The sequence below is a fragment of the Etheostoma spectabile genome, unplaced genomic scaffold (genome assembly GCF_008692095.1).
Source record: "Etheostoma spectabile isolate EspeVRDwgs_2016 unplaced genomic scaffold, UIUC_Espe_1.0 scaffold00002038, whole genome shotgun sequence".
Classification (NCBI taxonomy): domain Eukaryota; kingdom Metazoa; phylum Chordata; class Actinopteri; order Perciformes; family Percidae; genus Etheostoma; species Etheostoma spectabile.
In genome coordinates, this window is record NW_022602843.1 from 1,816 (window position 1) to 19,797 (window position 17,982).

Below are 17,982 nucleotides of genomic sequence, written 5' to 3' on the forward strand. Positions count from 1 at the left end.
AGAAAGACGAACATTGTTCAGAAACTGGGGACTTCCTGGTTAATAAAGGTTAAATAAAAATAAAATAAAAGAAACCTTAATGAAGCTTCATTTGACCATAACTATTAACCACCTGAATCTGGTAAAAGGTATGACGTAGTCCTGCATAGCTAGCCAGTGATTTCCTCCTGTAGATGGTGGTCGGCATGCCAACGAGGCTTGGAAATTTGCAGATGGTGATTCATTAGGAGATGTAACAGTTTGAAAGTGTAAAGTAACTTAATTTTCTAAATTGTCCACCTACAGTGCCAACGAGAGCTCTTCTCTAATATCACCGGGTACGCATAGCTATTCACTTTAGAAGGTATTGTTGATCTCAGAACAACGATAGACATCACCATCTTATCACAACGCCCATGTTTGTGTTCCTTCAAGTTTGCAAAACATTCATCTGAACTCGCAACAAATGTGAGATTTTGGAGGTCTAGGTTCAATGTCAAGGTGACTGTGTCCTCATGTCTGTCCATCCAATTCTTGTGAATGCAATATCCCTGAACGCCTAGAGGGAAGCACTTTAAATTTGGCATACATAACCACTAGGAGTCACGGATGAACTGATTTCGTTTGGAGGTCAAAGGTCAAGGTTACTGTTTCATTACGTCTCCTGAACTGTATGTATTTCTCCTGAACTGTGATGGGGATGCTTTGTGGACGTAAAACCCCAGTGGCCTAATGGATAAGGCACTGGCCTCCTAAGCCAGGGATTGTGGGTTCAAGTCCCATCTGGGTGAATTTCAGCAGATTGGCACCATGGAATGTCTCTGACCCAGAGGTTGATGGATTGAAACCATCCTCTGCTAACTCTGATTTACATGGTGAGATGAATCATGTTATCCTGCTGGAAAAAGTTTTTCAGCCCATGAAAAGTGGCAAGTCAGTTCTTGCATCTTAAAAAATTGACATCCACTGACTGTAAGGATCCTGTAGCAATGCTGACTTTCCAGTGATGTGTTGGGCTGTTTACAGGTTTTGATCATATCCATCGGTTGCATGGATTGACATCAATACCCCGGTTCTATCACCTGATCGCTGTCTCACACCTTAACACACCCGAAGCATCTCAGCCTAAAATCACGCTGCCCCTCAAAGAACTCTCAAGCCCCCAGTGTGCTTTTGCAGAGAGCGCCTTGTTTTCTTTTAGCTTGGGAAAAGGCTTTAGCTTATGACAAGTAAACAGATTGCACCATTGTGCTACTCATTAGTGGGTCCACTTCAGTTATGTATTGAAGCACATCCTTAGAGCTAATGGCCCTCATTTATTAACCTAACGTACGACAGGCTTCACGTGAGATTCATGAAACGTTCGTATCACACCAATCAGAGCGTAAGAATGATCGTACATTGATAAATGCAGCGGCTAGAACGATTGTAATTTAAATATCACGCCCCAATATTTCTCATTTTGAGCCTCGCCTCTATTATTTATGACATGGCCAGACATAATCCGCTAAGAAGCGGCGCTTTTCAGAGGTGGGGATTTAAAGCCTGGCATCCCAGGTGCTCCCTGGCAGCCAGATACACCAGGCCAGGGGAATATGCCTCCTAAGAAAAATGCAATCCTACCCGATGAGAAGAATAAACATTTGAAAATAACGAAAATATAATACATTAAACATATACGGGCATTGAACATATTCAATTCAATTCAATTCAATTCAATTCAACTTTATTGTCATTGCACTGTCACAAGTACAAGCAACGAAATGTGATTTACATCTATCCAGTATTGCTATACAGGGTAAAATTATTGTATATAATTTTATGTATAGCAATGTAATAGTAAGGAACTTTAAAAAATGTTGTGTAAAAATATAAATATAAATAGGAGCTCTATGACAGATTTATACAGATTATACAGAGTATAAGTATATGTATAAGCCAAAAAAAGTAAAATTGTAAGGGCTATAAAATGTAGTGTATAATATAAATATAGGAGGTCTATTCACAGATTATACAGAATATACAGGAGTGTTAGTGAAAGGAGTGCAGTCTCAGTCTTTGGATGGTATAGGTAGGCCCCGTCAGACATGTCATGATATAGTAGGTTCTCAGTCATGACTGAGAACCTACTATATCATGACATGTTAATTTACTATATTATAATTTTTGAGACAGGTCCTACTGAAGCTATGATCAGTCAGGATGGCTGAGCGGTCCAAGGCGCTGCATTCAGGTCGCAGTCAGTCTCTCCTGGAAGTGTGGTTCAAATCCACTTCTGACAACCAGTATTTTCATTTGGAACTAATGTCTAAGAGTTGATATTGGGAATAAAGAACTTAGCAGTTCTTTGTATTTAAGAGGACATGAATGTGCATGAGAAACGCAATTCCAAGTGCAGCGTTTTGTGACCATCTTTATTGTCAACACATGTAAAGTTCCTTAGGGGCCCGTAGTGGATGAAATGGTAAAACATTTGGCCCTGGATGCATAGAATTCCTGCCATATTGAGCGACAAAGTTTGGGTGTCCTGAAAAAAGGGTCTTGAACTCTATCTCGCCAACCTCTTTTTTTTTACTGTTTCTTGTTATGTCACGGCAAGAAGTATTATGCTTTTGAGTCGTTTGTCCATCTCTACATCAGAATCAGAAATAAAAAAAACATCAGACATATGCAGTCTCTGTGGCGCAATAAATCAGCGCAGTCGGCTGTTAACTGAAAGGATGGTGGTTCAAGTCCACCCAGGGACGTTTGTTGCTTAAATAATCTGGAATGAGCCAACTCTAGGGTTTATCATTCTGCAGGTGAATATAGAGCAGCCCAAAGATAACCCAAGTGGCCTTCCTTTTATCTGAAGGTACACTTCTGAAAACCATGTACTGTACATATTAATCTTTACGGTCATTGGTATGCAGGTCACTTGATGTAATACAGGCAAATACATGAGGCCAGACAGAGACAAAAAGTGAGAGAAAAGAAAAAGAGACTAGCTGTCTAAAGGATAACCAGTTGAGATTGTGTGCGTCTTTGAGAACAGTAAGTCATTTAACTGATGTTGTCAGTTCATTTAAACTAATGAGGAAGAATTTGACAAATCAAAATCAAGTCTAGGAACTTATTCTTTCAAACATCACACCTGAGTCTCTCAAGTCCTGACCCTTCCCTGACCGGGAATCGAACCCAGGCCGCGGCGGTGAGAGCGCCGAATCCTAGCCACTAGACCATCAGGGAGTCACATCTTTCAAATTTATCTTTGTAGATGTGAGTTTTCTTTTCACTTACTGGAATGACTCATATTGTTTTAGGCGAGGAATGGCACCTGGCTAGAGCTTCAGAAGGCAGGACATGACAGATTACACATCTGTCACATAGTCAGTTTGTAGTCTTAAATACCAAGTCTCTTGCTGTTCCTTGACTAGTTGGCCACCCCTGCTTTGCATCGCTCCAGGTATGTAGAAAAAAAATCTGTTATGCACCTTTGCATTGCGCTATAATGTCAAAATTTGGACCTGAATCCAACAATAACATTACTTTACACTCACATACATTGGTTTTCAGTTAAAAATGTTGGTTAGGGGTTTAGTTACTGCTTGAAAAAATGAAAAGAATTGTTATTGAGATGGAGGCAGATGAAGTGTTTATGACCCATCAATGATGACAAAAGGAGACATCCTCTGTCGGGGTCTGACTTAAAGGAATGGTACTCTTTAAAACGTTAAACTAATGAGGAAGAATTTGACAAATCAACCAAAAACTTGCTCTTTTAAATCTGTATCTGTAAGTCCTGACCATTCCCTGACCGGGAATAGAACCCCGCCGCGGCGGTGAGGGCACCAAATCCTAGCCATTAGACCATCAGGGATTAGATCTATCAATTTATTTAACATATTTGTTGGTTATATTGTTTTAGGCAAGAAATGGCGCATGGTTAGAGATTTAGAAGGCAGTGGTGCAAAATGCAAAACTGCCTGTTTCGATTTAATTACTGGTAATAATACAAAACAGAGGTGTAGTGATTACTTGGAAATGCTTCCGGTAGTTTCTGAAATAAAAACCATGAATCAGTGGTGGAAAATGCAAAACTGCCTGTTTCAATTTTTTTACATGGTAATATTAGAATAACAGAGGTGCAGAGATTAGAGGTGCAGAGATCACCTGGAAATACTTAGGGGTGGCAGTAGCTCAGTCCATAGGGAGTTGGGTTGGGAACCGGTGGGTCACTGGTTCAAATCCCCGTATGGACCCAAAAAGTTGGGAGCGTGGATTGGTGGCTGGAGAGATGCCAGTTCACCTCCTGGGCACTGCCAGGTGCCCTTGAGCAAGGCACCGTACCCCCCCGACCGCTCAGGGTGCTGGTTCAGCTGGCAGCCCACTCACTCTGACATCTCTCCATGTATAGTGCATGTATAGGTCCTGAGCATGTGTGTGTATTTCAGGCCTGTGTGTGAGTACTAACAAAAAGTGTGTACACAGAGTGCAGTACAGTAATTTCCCCATTGGGGACTAATAAACAAATTATTTATTTTTATTTATTTATTTTACCATGAAATATGTCTTGTCCTTCACGTACGTAACGCTGTGCAATCTGACCAGCAGCTAAACACCTTCCACCATCAAGCACTGGCGACCGGGATCCTTGTAACACGTTTATTTGATTAACAAAGGGTGAAACTGGGAGAAAACACAATGACCAGTTACTTAGATAGTAATGAGTCACAGATATTAAACAAAGATAATTGTAAAAACAATATAACTACAGGCTGATTTTTACAGGCTAGCAAAAATGTAAGATGAAATAAAGAAACACGTAATGTATTGTTATACAGTGTACGTAGTATAACCTATGTTGGGTATCTAAATAAACTAAGATATACTTACATGTGGCATTACCCAAGATAAAGTGGCAAACTAGCTTACTGAGTATACCGTCAGTTAGGGGTGAACATATTGTTTTTAGCATTGACATCGCGATGTGCGCATGCGCGAAAGTCACATTGCAGGACGTTACGATGTTGACGTTAATACTTTTTTGCTGCTTGATAGAAAGTAACCTTTCACCGTTTCTCCTTTACATGATTATTACCATCCGACCGTTCCCCTTTAAGACAGGTAGCCATGTGGGCAACGTGTGGATGTGACGTTAGTCCGACGGGTTTGGTATGGGAAGTGAGGCTCTCCGTGTGTAGAAAAGTAGCCTACCGTTGGCAACAGCTGCCGCTGATACAGTGATGTCATAGTATTTGATGGGTAGTGAGTGACGCTACAGTAGTTGGGGTTTTATTTCTCCTCAAATACAAACTAAACCCCCTGATTAATGCAACATAATCACAACGTCTCCCGGCCATTTCCCACCGCAGAAAGCTGCTATCAGCCAAGCTAAAGCTAATATAGTTAGCTTAAAGAAACAAGCAGAAAGCTGCTACCAGCCAGGCTAAAGCTAAAATAGTTAGCTTAAAGAAACAAGCAGAAAGCTGCTACCAGCCAGGCTAAAGCTAATATAGTTAGCTTAAAGAAACAAGCAGAAAGCTGCTACCAGCCAGGCTAAAGCTAATACAACTAGCCCAAAGAAACAAGAGGCATGCAGGTCTGGTCAGTTTATCAAACTGACGAGCTGGCCTCGCTAGTCGACCACAACCTGAAATTTAGAGGAAGCAACATGCAGTCACTGTCATTCATGTTAACCTGGATTGATTATTATTTGAATCCAATGGTGTCATGCTAGTCAACCAGAGTATTTCTACCTAATTTCCCTCTCCAAAATCACTTCAGAAGAGTAATGTTAGTCACAGCGCTTACTTGCTTTGGTGTTTGTAAAGCAATAAAGTTCAACAAAGAATATGAAGGTAAATATGGTGCAAATGTGAGAGCGCGTAGATGTGATGTGAGCACTTAGAGAATATGATTTGAGAGCTTGTAGAAAAAAATTCTGTACTTGTACTTTATTTAATTTTTTTTTCACTTCAATCACTTTTCCACAGCGGCGAGTCTGCACCCTCGACTTTTGCAACACTTCTTGCGATACATTTGGTGCAAAACTAAGTTGTACCTATGGACTTAGTCTGTGGAGCTCTGCGCCAACAGGATGGGGGGGAGGGGGCAGCAGGGTTTTTATCCCCAGATGAGGGACAACTCTGTCCGGCTTATTTATGTAGCATGAAAGCTAGCATAAGCTTACTAGCATCCAGCCCGCTTCTAAATACTGTAAATACCTTTTAATTATCTCAACACTTTTTAACAGTTAAACTGAAACACTGGAGCTCCAGGTGCGGCAGACGCAGACGGTCCGCCGTCAGTGGGGCTCGGCCAGCGGGGAAACATCGCTAGAAATCTCCGCTGCCGACTTCAACGGGATCTGATCTCCAGCGGGACATGGAAAGCTCCAGACCCGATAGCAACGGCGCAACCCCCCATGAGCCCACCGCCAGTGTTGGGGGAATAGCAAGCTAGCGTTAGCAAACTAACCAACAAGCCCGCTTAAAAAAAATAAAAATGTAATTTAAAAGGCACGCATTATACCCATTGATGGCGGTCCGTCCGTGGCTGCAAGACCTGGAGCTCACCGCCAGTGTTTCAGTTTGACTGTTTAAAGTGTTAGGATAATTAAATGTATTTATTTATAAGCGGGGTTAGTTTGCTAACGCTAGCTTGCTATTCCAACAACACTAGTGGTGAGCGGGTCTGAAGCTATCCATGTCCGTCTGCAGCTGCAGGACCTGGAGCTCACCGCCAGTGTTTCAGTTTGACTGTTAAAAAGTGTTGAGATAATTAAAAAGTATTTGTTTGGAAGCAGGCTGGCTGCTAGTTAGCTAACGCTAGCTTCCATGCTACATAAATAAGCCGGACAGAGTTGTCCCTCACAGAAAAAAACACAGGTAAAATTAAAAAACGCTGCATAAGCTTTGCTACTGTGTGTTTATTTAAATATAGGTACACCTACATGTAGGTGACGAGATTGCAATATAAGCCTATATTAATATTAGGAGTATCCATATGTCAAGGGTGTATATTTTCATTAGGCGGTGCAGTACAGCCCGATCCAGCAGAGGAGAGTTCTAGCCCGACCAGGCTCCTCTCTTTACATTGTAAGCCTCACTGGGTGTCCAAACTAAAATGATAAGAGGCAACTTGGTAGACTCCTTACTGATGTTTATATCTGTACTCACAATGCCCTTTTTTTAAAACACCAGCCAATCACAAGTCTTACATGTGAATGATCAATGTGTGAGTAATCAGGGAGCTCAAATAAAAGATAGTTGCAAGGTCTACCAAATGTGTAACTTTACAAGCCGTAAATGTTGGAACCTTGGTTGCCAGATTCCCAAACCTCCCCTCAAAATGTCGATCACACATTTTCCAGCCCCTAATTGATGCTAGCAGAGCAGAGTGGCGCAGCGGAAGCGTGCTGGGCCCATAACCAGAAGTCGATGGATCGAAACGATCCTCTGCTAATTCCTGTGTTTTGTATCAGCAGTATATTTCCAGTCTGTTGATGTTTAACAAAGCAACTGATGTTGCAAGTGTCTGAAGTGAAATGTCTCTCCACCTGCTGAAGAGTAAACTTAATGTCATGTTGAGATTATTTCATCCATAATAAATACAGTGCTCATACACTTTTATTCCTGCTGTAACACCCATAAAAACTGGAGTGTAATACAGTAAATATACTACACTACAGGTGATAAATACTGTAAATAGAAACTGTAAAACATGTAAATTTAAAGTGCTTGTTGTGCTGTCTACCAGTCAGATTACCACAGGAGGTAATATATGTTGCAGCTCTTTTAAAGACTCTACCATAATACCTGCTGGAGATGCCAGGTCCTCATACATGTAAAGCATGAGCTCTACCACTGAGCTACATCCCCTAAAGATTTTGGAATTCTTTTGACTTTTTTCTGAGATCGACTCAGACTAATCTTTATTAATCCTTTTGGGATGGCTCTCGCAAGGAAATTGAAATGTGTTGTTGATGGCTTTAAAACCTGTAAATGCAACTACGGTAGCTGGAAATTAAACCTGGGCAAAATGATTGCACTGCTACGATATAAATCATAGTCAAAAAGTTCCCACACCTGTTCCCTTTCTGCTGGACAATACAACGCTCACTGCAAATCTTGAAACACAGACAGATAAGAAATGGTGGAGAAAGTTGGCTTCCAGTACCTATGAAGTAACACAACAATGTCCATAAAGGCACAAGTGAAATTAGGGTTACTGTGATGTGTCATTGGTTTGCCATTATTCTGGAAGAGACCCCAATGGATTTCTAGTCCATCGCCTTAACCACTCGGCCACAACAACCTGAAAACAATACTCATACCTGTTTGCACAAATGTCTAATATTTGATCAAATCGGGTTGGGCAAGTAACCTTTCTGGTTACTTCTTGACAAATAAAGCAAGTAACCACACAATGAAAACTACTGCGACGGCTGGGAATCGAACCCAGGTCAGCTGCTTGGAAGGCAGCTATGCTCACCACTATACCACCATCGCTAGACAAGACATCTGGTGTCCTTAAATGTTGTCTTTTTCCTTTTTATTAAATTAAGGCATTAAGATTAATTTCCAAAAGTTAATTTTTTTGCAGAGATTGCAAAGCCAGAAATCTTGGTGAAGTCGTTGACTTAAATTTTAACAGCCACATTAAGACAATTACAAAGTCAGCCTATTATCACCTTAAGAAAATATCAAGGGTTAAAGGACGTATGTGTCAACAGGATTTGGAAAGACTTGGCTATGCTTTCATCTTCAATAACTTTTAAATCAAGGCTGAAGACCATTCTTCTTGATGTTGCCTTTCTTTAAATGGTTATTCATTTCTTTAATGTTTAATTCTGTATACTGTCCTGTAACTTTTTATTCTTGTGTTTTAGCTGTTTTTATTTTTTAACTGTTTATTGTTGTGTTTTATCTGTTTTTATTTTTTAACTGTTTATTGTTGTGTTTTATCCAACCAAAAAGGGAGCATATCAATTAAGCTGACTCTACATGGATCCACAGACACAGACAGTGCACTACAATTTCCATTTTGCCCGTGTCTGGTAACTACTACTAACCAATTGAAAAGTTTATGAACATTTGTCCAAACAGGTATGGCACTGCTTTTCAGATTATTGTGGCCGAGTGGCTAAGGTGATGGACTAGAAATCCATTGGGGGGCTCCCCGCGCAGGTTGAAATCCTTCTGACAGCAAAAGGCATGCTTTAAGAGTGGTAGCAATCCAATGACACATCACAGACTATCAAATTGCAGATGTACCTCCATGAACAATGTTGTGTTATCTCATAGGTACTGGAAGTCACCACAAATGTATCTCTTATCCTTTATTTTCAGTCTGTGTTACAAGATTTGCACTGAACATTGTATTTTTTAAATTTTGTATTTAAAAAGCAGAATAATATGGTTTAAAGAGGCTTATCTCGACAGTGTTAGAACACCAGGAGGACTTCCTGGCGACCATGTTACACACACTCACACACTCTCACTCACACACACACAATCACACCCACATACATTCTCACGTACACACACACAGAAACATATATACACACATACATTCTCACAAAGACACACACACACACGCACACAGACAAACAACACACAGTCTCACTCACACACACTCACACATACACTATTGAGGTCATAACGTAAGTGTGATTTGGAATTGAATGTGCAGCGTTCCCAGTGTATTTATGTTATGGAATTAAAAGCTATTCTAAGGATGATTTTGAGAATTATTCACTGTTTTATTCACTATTATTCTGAACACACAACTGTGTGTCAGTCCCTCCAGCATTTCGCAATGTCGTAATTGTACAATTCACACAAATTCAACCAATCACCGTGACTTTGGTGCGACCCCCAATTTTGACCAATCACTGCAACTTTTCCGTAAATTTGACCAATAACCAGAGTCTCCCCTGACTTCAACTAATCCGAGCAGTCCCATGTGCCAGTCTTTGTCTCAGTATGACACACATGGGGGATGCAGGAAAAACTGGAGACGTATCGTACAGGATGACCTAAACTGAGAACAGCTGCAATCATAATAAGTGCAGTGATGCGTCAAAGTCAAATACTTTATCAAACCATAGGAATGTGTCCGAGGCCAGGTGAGGAATTAACAATGTAAAGATAAACAGGCCACAGACACATGTTCAAATTCGATTAATTCAACAAATAGTCTTAAATCCTCCAGCCAGTTTCATATTACACATTTGCAGCATCCTAAGCCTTTTTCTAGAAGATTAGTACAAACATTTAGCCTAGAGTAATTTTATTTTCCTCCAGTTATTTTTAAACATTTAAAAAAACAAAAGACATTGCAACTTTTATTGCAAGACAAAGCTTTACAAAAGCTCCCGCAAAAATCTGGCATTTTGGACTGCAATAATCGCAAAAAAAAAGACAAAAAAAAAAAATCTGGGACTGATGTCTCCATCTGTTGAAAAGTACAATATATAACCATTTCCCCAGGTGTGTGTGCGCAGGTTTATTTAGGAGAGCACAATGTGATCTTTTGCAGGTCTCTGGTACTGTGTGCATTTCCATGTGTTGGAAAGCTCAATGTTACCATTACATGAGGTAGTTTGCAGCTGCTGTTTGTATTATTGTGTGTTTGTGGGGGCCCGTGTATGTGTACAGGTGTTTTAGTGGGTCTTTACATGTGCTCATCTGCTATAAAGCACAATAGTGTTCCATTGGACCAACAGGTCAAAAATTGACCTAGGAAAACCAAACACTATGTATTTTAAAACCCTAAAATTCATAAATTTCATCAATAAAATTTTAAACCCGTTATTTTGGTTAATAGAAATTCATTTCTGATAAAGAAACTTACCATGTAAAATTTGAAGTGTTGATCCCTAAGTGATCACCTTTTTGTGCAATTGTTTTAGTTTGGAGGCATGCATAAAGTAATGGCAAAAAGAAACCGTTGTGCTTCCTGGCAGATTAAATCATTCATAGCTTACAATTTATCAGAGAAGTATGGTAAAATCAGTTCAGTTTAATATCACCACAGATATAAGTAGGTACATGCAGAAACATGTCAAAGGCTCGTCAGGTTGGCAGCCTGGTCGCCCAGCGTCAGGTTGGCAGCCTGGTCGCCCAGCGTCAGGTTGGCAGCCTGGTCGCCCAGCGTCAGGTTGGCAGCCTGGTCGCCCAGCGTCAGGTTGGCAGCCTGGTCGCCCAGCGTCAGGTTGGCAGCCTGGTCGCCCAGCGTCTGGTTGGCAGCCTGGTCGCCCAGCGTCTGGTTGGCAGCCTGGTCGCCCAGCGTCTGGTTGGCAGCCTGGTCGCCCAGCGTCTGGTTGGCAGCCTGGTCGCCCAGCGTCTGGTTGGCAGCCTGGTCGCCCAGCGTCTGGTTGGCAGCCTGGTCGCCCAGCGTCTGGTTGGCAGCCTGGTCGCCCAGCGTCTGGTTGGCAGCCTGGTCGCCCAGCGTCTGGTTGGCAGCCTGGTCGCCCAGCGTCTGGTTGGCAGCCTGGTCGCCCAGCGTCTGGTTGGCAGCCTGGTCGCCCAGCGTCTGGTTGGCAGCCTGGTCGCCCAGCGTCTGGTTGGCAGCCTGGTCGCCCAGCGTCTGGTTGGCAGCCTGGTCGCCCAGCGTCTGGTTGGCAGCCTGGTCGCCCAGCGTCTGGTTGGCAGCCTGGTCGCCCAGCGTCTGGTTGGCAGCCTGGTCGCCCAGCGTCTGGTTGGCAGCCTGGTCGCCCAGCGTCTGGTTGGCAGCCTGGTCGCCCAGCGTCTGGTTGGCAGCCTGGTCGCCCAGCGTCTGGTTGGCAGCCTGGTCGCCCAGCGTCTGGTTGGCAGCCTGGTCGCCCAGCGTCTGGTTGGCAGCCTGGTCGCCCAGCGTCTGGTTGGCAGCCTGGTCGCCCAGCGTCTGGTTGGCAGCCTGGTCGCCCAGCGTCTGGTTGGCAGCCTGGTCGCCCAGCGTCTGGTTGGCAGCCTGGTCGCCCAGCGTCTGGTTGGCAGCCTGGTCGCCCAGCGTCTGGTTGGCAGCCTGGTCGCCCAGCGTCTGGTTGGCAGCCTGGTCGCCCAGCGGTTTGGGTCCGTTCAGGGGCAATTGAACATCTGCAAGTTTTTGAATAGCTGCCTCAGCTTCTACTTCATTGGTTTCCAGTTGTGCTGAAAAATACGTAGAAATCGTTAATTCCCAACTACCCTTGACATTAATACTGTAAATAATTTACCATTAAGGCTTCTTTGTTTTTGATTAAAAAGTAAAGTATTAAGACTTCCTTTTAAGACTTGATACCTCCAAAACATTTAATTGGTAATTAGGCCAGTGGCGTTTGTTTACATCATTACAGAATCTGTATTGAGATTAAGTTAGCACAGCAGTTGTGTTCATGTGCTGCATTTACTTGGTTTGGGAAATTCCACAATCTCTACAGAGCTACCTTAGCTTAAGTTGGCTGACTGACTATATAAATGTCTGAATAATTTGAGAAGCCAGCTTTATACCCACATTGTATGGTCAAAATAGCTTAAATTAAACATGGGTTGGAATCCCCGTTCCAAAAGCCAGACAACTTAACCTTAATTTACTACATTGTGCCACAAAGAACCTCAGCTGTAAACACAATTGCAGCATTTTCCCAATATGGTTTCATAGAACCTGCTCACCTTTTTTAGCAGCTTGGATCAACATGGACTCCATTGACTGGAGAAGTGCAAAGGCCCTCTTCATGGAGATATCATTGGGAGACACATCTGCAGTTCAAAATAAATTCAGTTAGTATCCGTAAGTAGCTCTATAAAGATTCTGTCACTAATGTTCTTACCTCTAATCATTCTCCTCTGCAGCTCATCATCATGTCTTTCATTTGTGCCGCCAACTGGCAAACTCAAGCCTGAGGACAATGCAACTGCGGTTAATCAAATGTTTCTGCTGTTTGACACCACATATCATGAACTTGCTAAATTTCATTTCAGTAATTGAGTAATTTACCCTACTCTTTACATTCGCTATACTCCACTACATATTTGAATACAAGCTTCAAACAGAAGAAATGTAACAACCTTTGTTAATCCAAACAGTCAGCACACAAACAACAAAGACCCAAACAGCTGCCATCACTCCCGTCACCAAGAGAAACTGGTTCCTGTGCTACATGCCAGGTAAAAACCATCATGCAGGTAGCACAGCTGTTGCTGATCAGCTCTGATTGGCTCTCTCTGCAGAGTCAGTGCTAGTTGAGATTCAGCCATTGAAAAATGGGAATTTGGAAGCAAGGGACATGTACAGACTATATTGTAAAGAAAGTCCAGGAAGTTGTGTTTTTTACAAGAAAGAAAGTCAATGATGTTTGTCTGAACACTGTTAGACTTTTTTTTGTAAATTTGCGTTAACTTACTGGCAACGTGCTGTAACTTCCTGATTACAGTATCATAACTGTACATGTTTTTTTACAGTATAATACCCTTACTGTAACTTAGTTTTACAGTAGTAAAAATACCCTTAGTTTTACTGTTTAAAGAACTCCACAGTGGGAAAGCCCCAGGGATTGATTAAATTCGTTAAGAAATATTGTAAGGAGAGGCTGTCTTGGTTGACATACCTCTTTAACATTGCGTGGAGGTCTGTGGCAGTGCCTAAGGAGTGGCAGACCAGGGTGGTTGCTCCCCTCTTCAAGAAGAATGGCATCTGCCCATTACAGGAGTATCACTATGCGCAGGCTCCTTGGTAAACTCTACTCCAAGGTCCATTACACCATGGAACCTTTAGAAGTGTTGCAGGGGTATGCTAGGCAGTTTCTTTCATGATATCCACATGTGTGCTATTGAAGGCACACAACAATCACAACAAGGATTAAAAAGCAACAATTATTGGCCAACTTAAGTCATTTAGTTAGCTAAGCATCCAGAGGATGTGGAAAAAAAGCAAGTCAAGAACAGGTTTTGAAGGACTTGCCACAGACAGTGAATACAGCAGTAGATATGTCTGCTATGTACAAACACATGGTAACTTTACATCTGTTGACAATAAAGATGCTCACAAAATGCTGCACTTACAATTGCGTTTCTTGTGCACATTCATGTCCTCTTAATTACAAAGAACTGCTAAGTTCTTTATTCCCAATATCATGGGAAATATCATGTCTCAGAAAAACAGTAGCTGTCAGAAGTGGGATTTGAATCCACGCCTCCAGTGGAGACAGTGACCTGAACGCAGCGCCTTGGACCGCTCGGCCATCCTGACTGATCCAACAAACGCAGTAGGACCTGTCTCAAAAATTATAATTTAATATAGTAAATTAAAGATGTCATGATATAGTAGGTTCTCAGTCATCCATGTCATAGTTAACAAGGGAAGGTTTCTCAACTGTCAGTCCAAATATATGGGCGTTCATGGAGACATGGAAGAAAGTCACCAGGGTGGCAATGTGCTTGACAATGGCAATACATTGCGCGGGATGTGAAGGCAATGTGCAATACAGGCTAAATCCTATGGTGGGAATCAAGATCCACTAATGTTTCTGTCAACAATGTCCACCTGAATCCAGAAATGTCCCTGCCAGATGGGAAATAGACCTGACAATTGGATCAACATTGTGCAATTATCTTCAAAATGTCCAACTGAGTCCACAGATATACCTGCCAGATGGGAAATAAACTGATAACTGTCTTTGTGGTCTAAATGTGTCAAATATTGACGTACAATGTCCACATTGAGTCCAGATGTGTCCGTTTTGGTTCCTGATCCATGCTATTACCCCAAAAGTTCACAACTGGGCCAAGGGCAACTGGACTTGGTAAAAGGTTCTCCGCAGAAGTTTTGTCTCTCATCCAAGAGACTTCTTTAGTTGTTTTTTTTACACAGAAAGGGTTGGACACAGTGCCCACTCCCCCACCCATATCTGACAATTGAAAGCTGTGGGGAAAGGGGGGTTCCAAAGCTAATAGACCATCAACAAGCAGTTCTGATGCACTATGCTGGCCCATTCAGGATGAGCACTGTATACTCTGACTCTATTGCCCCTTATCAGATTAAAGCTGTTAAACCTAAGGCAGACCCCTGGCTAAATGACACCACAAGGGCCCTTAGGCAACACTGCAGACAAGCTGAACAAAGATGGAAAGACAATCTACATGTGACACTGGGTGTATTAAGGGACAGTCTATAACATACCAGAATGCTGTGAAGGTGGTGAAGATGCAGCATCTCTCTTCTGTCATAGCTAGCAATTGCCACAAACCTAGATTGTTATTTAATACTATTAACTCCGTCATAAATCCATGCACCTCTGCTCCAACAGATGTGTCAATTAGTACATGTGAGAAATGTCTTGGTTATTTTATTGACAAAGTAGCATCTATCTGGGAAATTACCAGTGCTAATTTTAAGGTCTTTTTATCTGCTTCTCCTACACACTCAGCTGTGTTTGAGGAATTTAAGCCTGTGTTGAGGTTGTACAACACATGAAACCTGCCAACTGTCCCTTAGACGTTGTCCCTGCCAGAATCGTGAAGGAGGTTTTTAATAGCACCATTGGGGCGAGTCTTCTCACTCTTTTTAAGTAAATTGCTAAGCCTGTACTTTGTTACTTTTACTTGAGTAAAGAAGTTAAATCAGTACTTCTACTTTTACCAGAGTATTTGTTAACACAATTATCTGTACTTCTACTTGAGTATGGGCAGTGAGTACTTTTGCCATCTCTGATGGTGGTTGGTATGCAGGTCACTTGATGTAATACAAGCAAATACACAAGGCCCCACCCAACAGTTTTGTGATACGTGGCGTGCAACTGTATGTCAATGATCAAGCTTGCTGTGACCAAGAAACCACCAGCAAAATGACTGATACATCATCAGTTCCAGAATTTTCTTGGATGCCAAATGTTTGAATTCAAAGTCAGAATCCAATTGACATGTAAGAACAGTACAATGCACGTCCAGCTTCTACATTTCCGCATGAGTCAGCTTCCCCAATTTCTGGGGAACAGGAAAATAGCCTGATAAGCATACATGTGCAGCTCAACCTCAAAAAGCCATAAAGCAAATGCTTGTGGCTTAAAGATCGAGCTCCTGCTCAGAAAACATCAGACAGGCGCAGTCTCTGTGGTGCAATAGGTCAGCGCAGTCGGCTGTTAACCGAAAGGATGGTGGTTCAAGTCCACCCAGGGACGTTTGTAGCTAACAAAGAAGCCAAAGGAGTAAGGAGTGCCAGACCTGTTATTGTTTTTAGGGAGCAGATTTACAGCTATACACTTTGTGGCTCACACAGTGGCTAAGCTTTGTTAACAACAAAGATGCCATTTGAACCTCCAGAAACTTGCTGGTAAGAAAGCCCATGCAGACCCTCCCCCCGTGCCTGTGATCAGGATGGCTGCAGTATCTAAGTAGTATGTGTTTTATGATTGTACTTTTGTTTTTGAATGGTACATGAACATATTTTAAAGAGTGGTTTTATATGCTGCAAATTTTGGCTGTTTTGTTCACTTGAGGTATTTCCGTGTAGTCTTTGGTCTTTGACAGTTACCTTGCAATCTAAAACTGTATATCCTATTGTCTCTAGAACAATAGTTGGCAGTTGGAGGAGTAATGGCTCTTTACAGTGAATATGCAAAAGAAGATGTTCACAAATTCAGCCCAGGTAGATGCTCAGCCCATATTCACACAGACCTAAACGTACTCACTTAATGCTGGTTACAATATTCTAATAATCAACAATGCCAGCGAAAAATGAAAAAGTGTGATAATTTTTTTAAATAATATATTAGCAGTTTTTAATAAAGTATTGGCTTTTTACTTGCAAAGGTTTTTTTTCCATAACATTAACAAGCATACCGTTGGTTACGGTCCCTGTGTCTAACACGAAGTGCAGGTAGTGTGGCCGAGTGGTCTAAGGTGCTGGATTAAGGTTCCACTCTCCACTCTCTGGAGGAGTGGGTTCAAATCCCACCACTATGTTGTGCATATATTACATAGCTGGAATCCAACCAATGTGGTCTCTTACAGCTGTGTCATTTGGCCTGAACTGGGTGAAGTAACTGGAATCATCCGTCAATCACCTTGCTGGGATTGTTCCTTGTTAACCTGAGGTTCAACGATTGGTGAAAGCTTCCTTTCCAGCACTTTGGAGTAGAAAATCAACAAATAATTGTGATAATTAATCGTGATCTCCATATTGATCAAACTAATTGTCGTTATCATTTCGGCCATAATCATGCAGCTCAAAGAGATTTCATCAAACCAGGTTGGGCAAGTAACCTTTCTGTTGACTTCTTGGAAAAAAAAGCAATTAACACAACTCAAAGAAAGCTACTGCGATGACTGGGAATCAAACCCAGGTCAACTGCTTGGATTTCAGCTATGCTCACCACTATACCACCATCGCTGGGCAATGCATTGTTCACTTCAAATCTTGTAATACATCTGGGTATTGAGACTCAAAGTGTGCTCTATCACTGAGCTACAGCCCCTGATGAGTCAGAAATTCCCTCCAGGGGGTCCTGTGTTTTCACATTCACAAGAATGGGAAGTGCATGAGCATGTGCTAACTCCCTTCGATAGCTCAGTTGGTAGAGCGGAGGACTGTAGACGCATAAAGCTGAAATCCTTAGGTCGCTGGTTCAAGTCCGGCTCGAAGGATCTTGTTTTTCCAAAGTTTCCTTTCGAGGATCAATAAAGTATTTCTGATTCTGATGTAGAGATGGACAGACAACCCAAAAGAATAATATTTCTTGCCGGGACATAACAAGAAACAAAAAAAAGAGTTGCGGTAGACAGAGTTAAGCCCTGACAAAATAGAGAACTACAGACAAAAGTTGTGGAATAGTGCCAAGTGTGACCAGAAGAATTGAAAAAAACAACCATTTACTTTAAGGTTTGTACTATAAAGTACAAAAGTGGATGTGGCCTAAATGCTGGAATAGCGCCACCTATCGAATGATGTGCCAAATTTTAAACTTGGCCATTCCTCGTTAGTATAATGGACAGTATCTCCGCCTGTCACAATACTACACACAGACTACTCTTGAGGGGAAAGTGGCCCTTGGCTCAGCCTGTG

General features: G+C 42.1%; 4 non-coding genes across 4 annotated transcripts; 2 read left to right on the plus strand and 2 right to left on the minus strand.

Annotated features, from left to right (window-relative positions):
- Positions 1-697: 697 nt before the first annotated feature.
- Positions 698-770, plus strand: trnar-ccu (transfer RNA arginine (anticodon CCU)). The gene has a single exon. It is a non-coding gene; the product is annotated as a tRNA-Arg (tRNA).
- Positions 771-3,135: 2,365 nt separating this feature from the next.
- On the minus strand, positions 3,136-3,207 carry trnae-cuc (transfer RNA glutamic acid (anticodon CUC)). The gene has a single exon. It is a non-coding gene; the product is annotated as a tRNA-Glu (tRNA).
- A 5,192-nt stretch (positions 3,208-8,399) lies between these two features.
- trnag-ucc (transfer RNA glycine (anticodon UCC)) lies at positions 8,400-8,471 on the minus strand. The gene has a single exon. It is a non-coding gene; the product is annotated as a tRNA-Gly (tRNA).
- Positions 8,472-17,476: 9,005 nt separating this feature from the next.
- trnay-gua (transfer RNA tyrosine (anticodon GUA)) lies at positions 17,477-17,564 on the plus strand. Its single transcript is given in 2 exon segments — positions 17,477-17,513; positions 17,529-17,564. It is a non-coding gene; the product is annotated as a tRNA-Tyr (tRNA).
- The last annotated feature ends 418 nt before the right edge of the window (positions 17,565-17,982 follow it).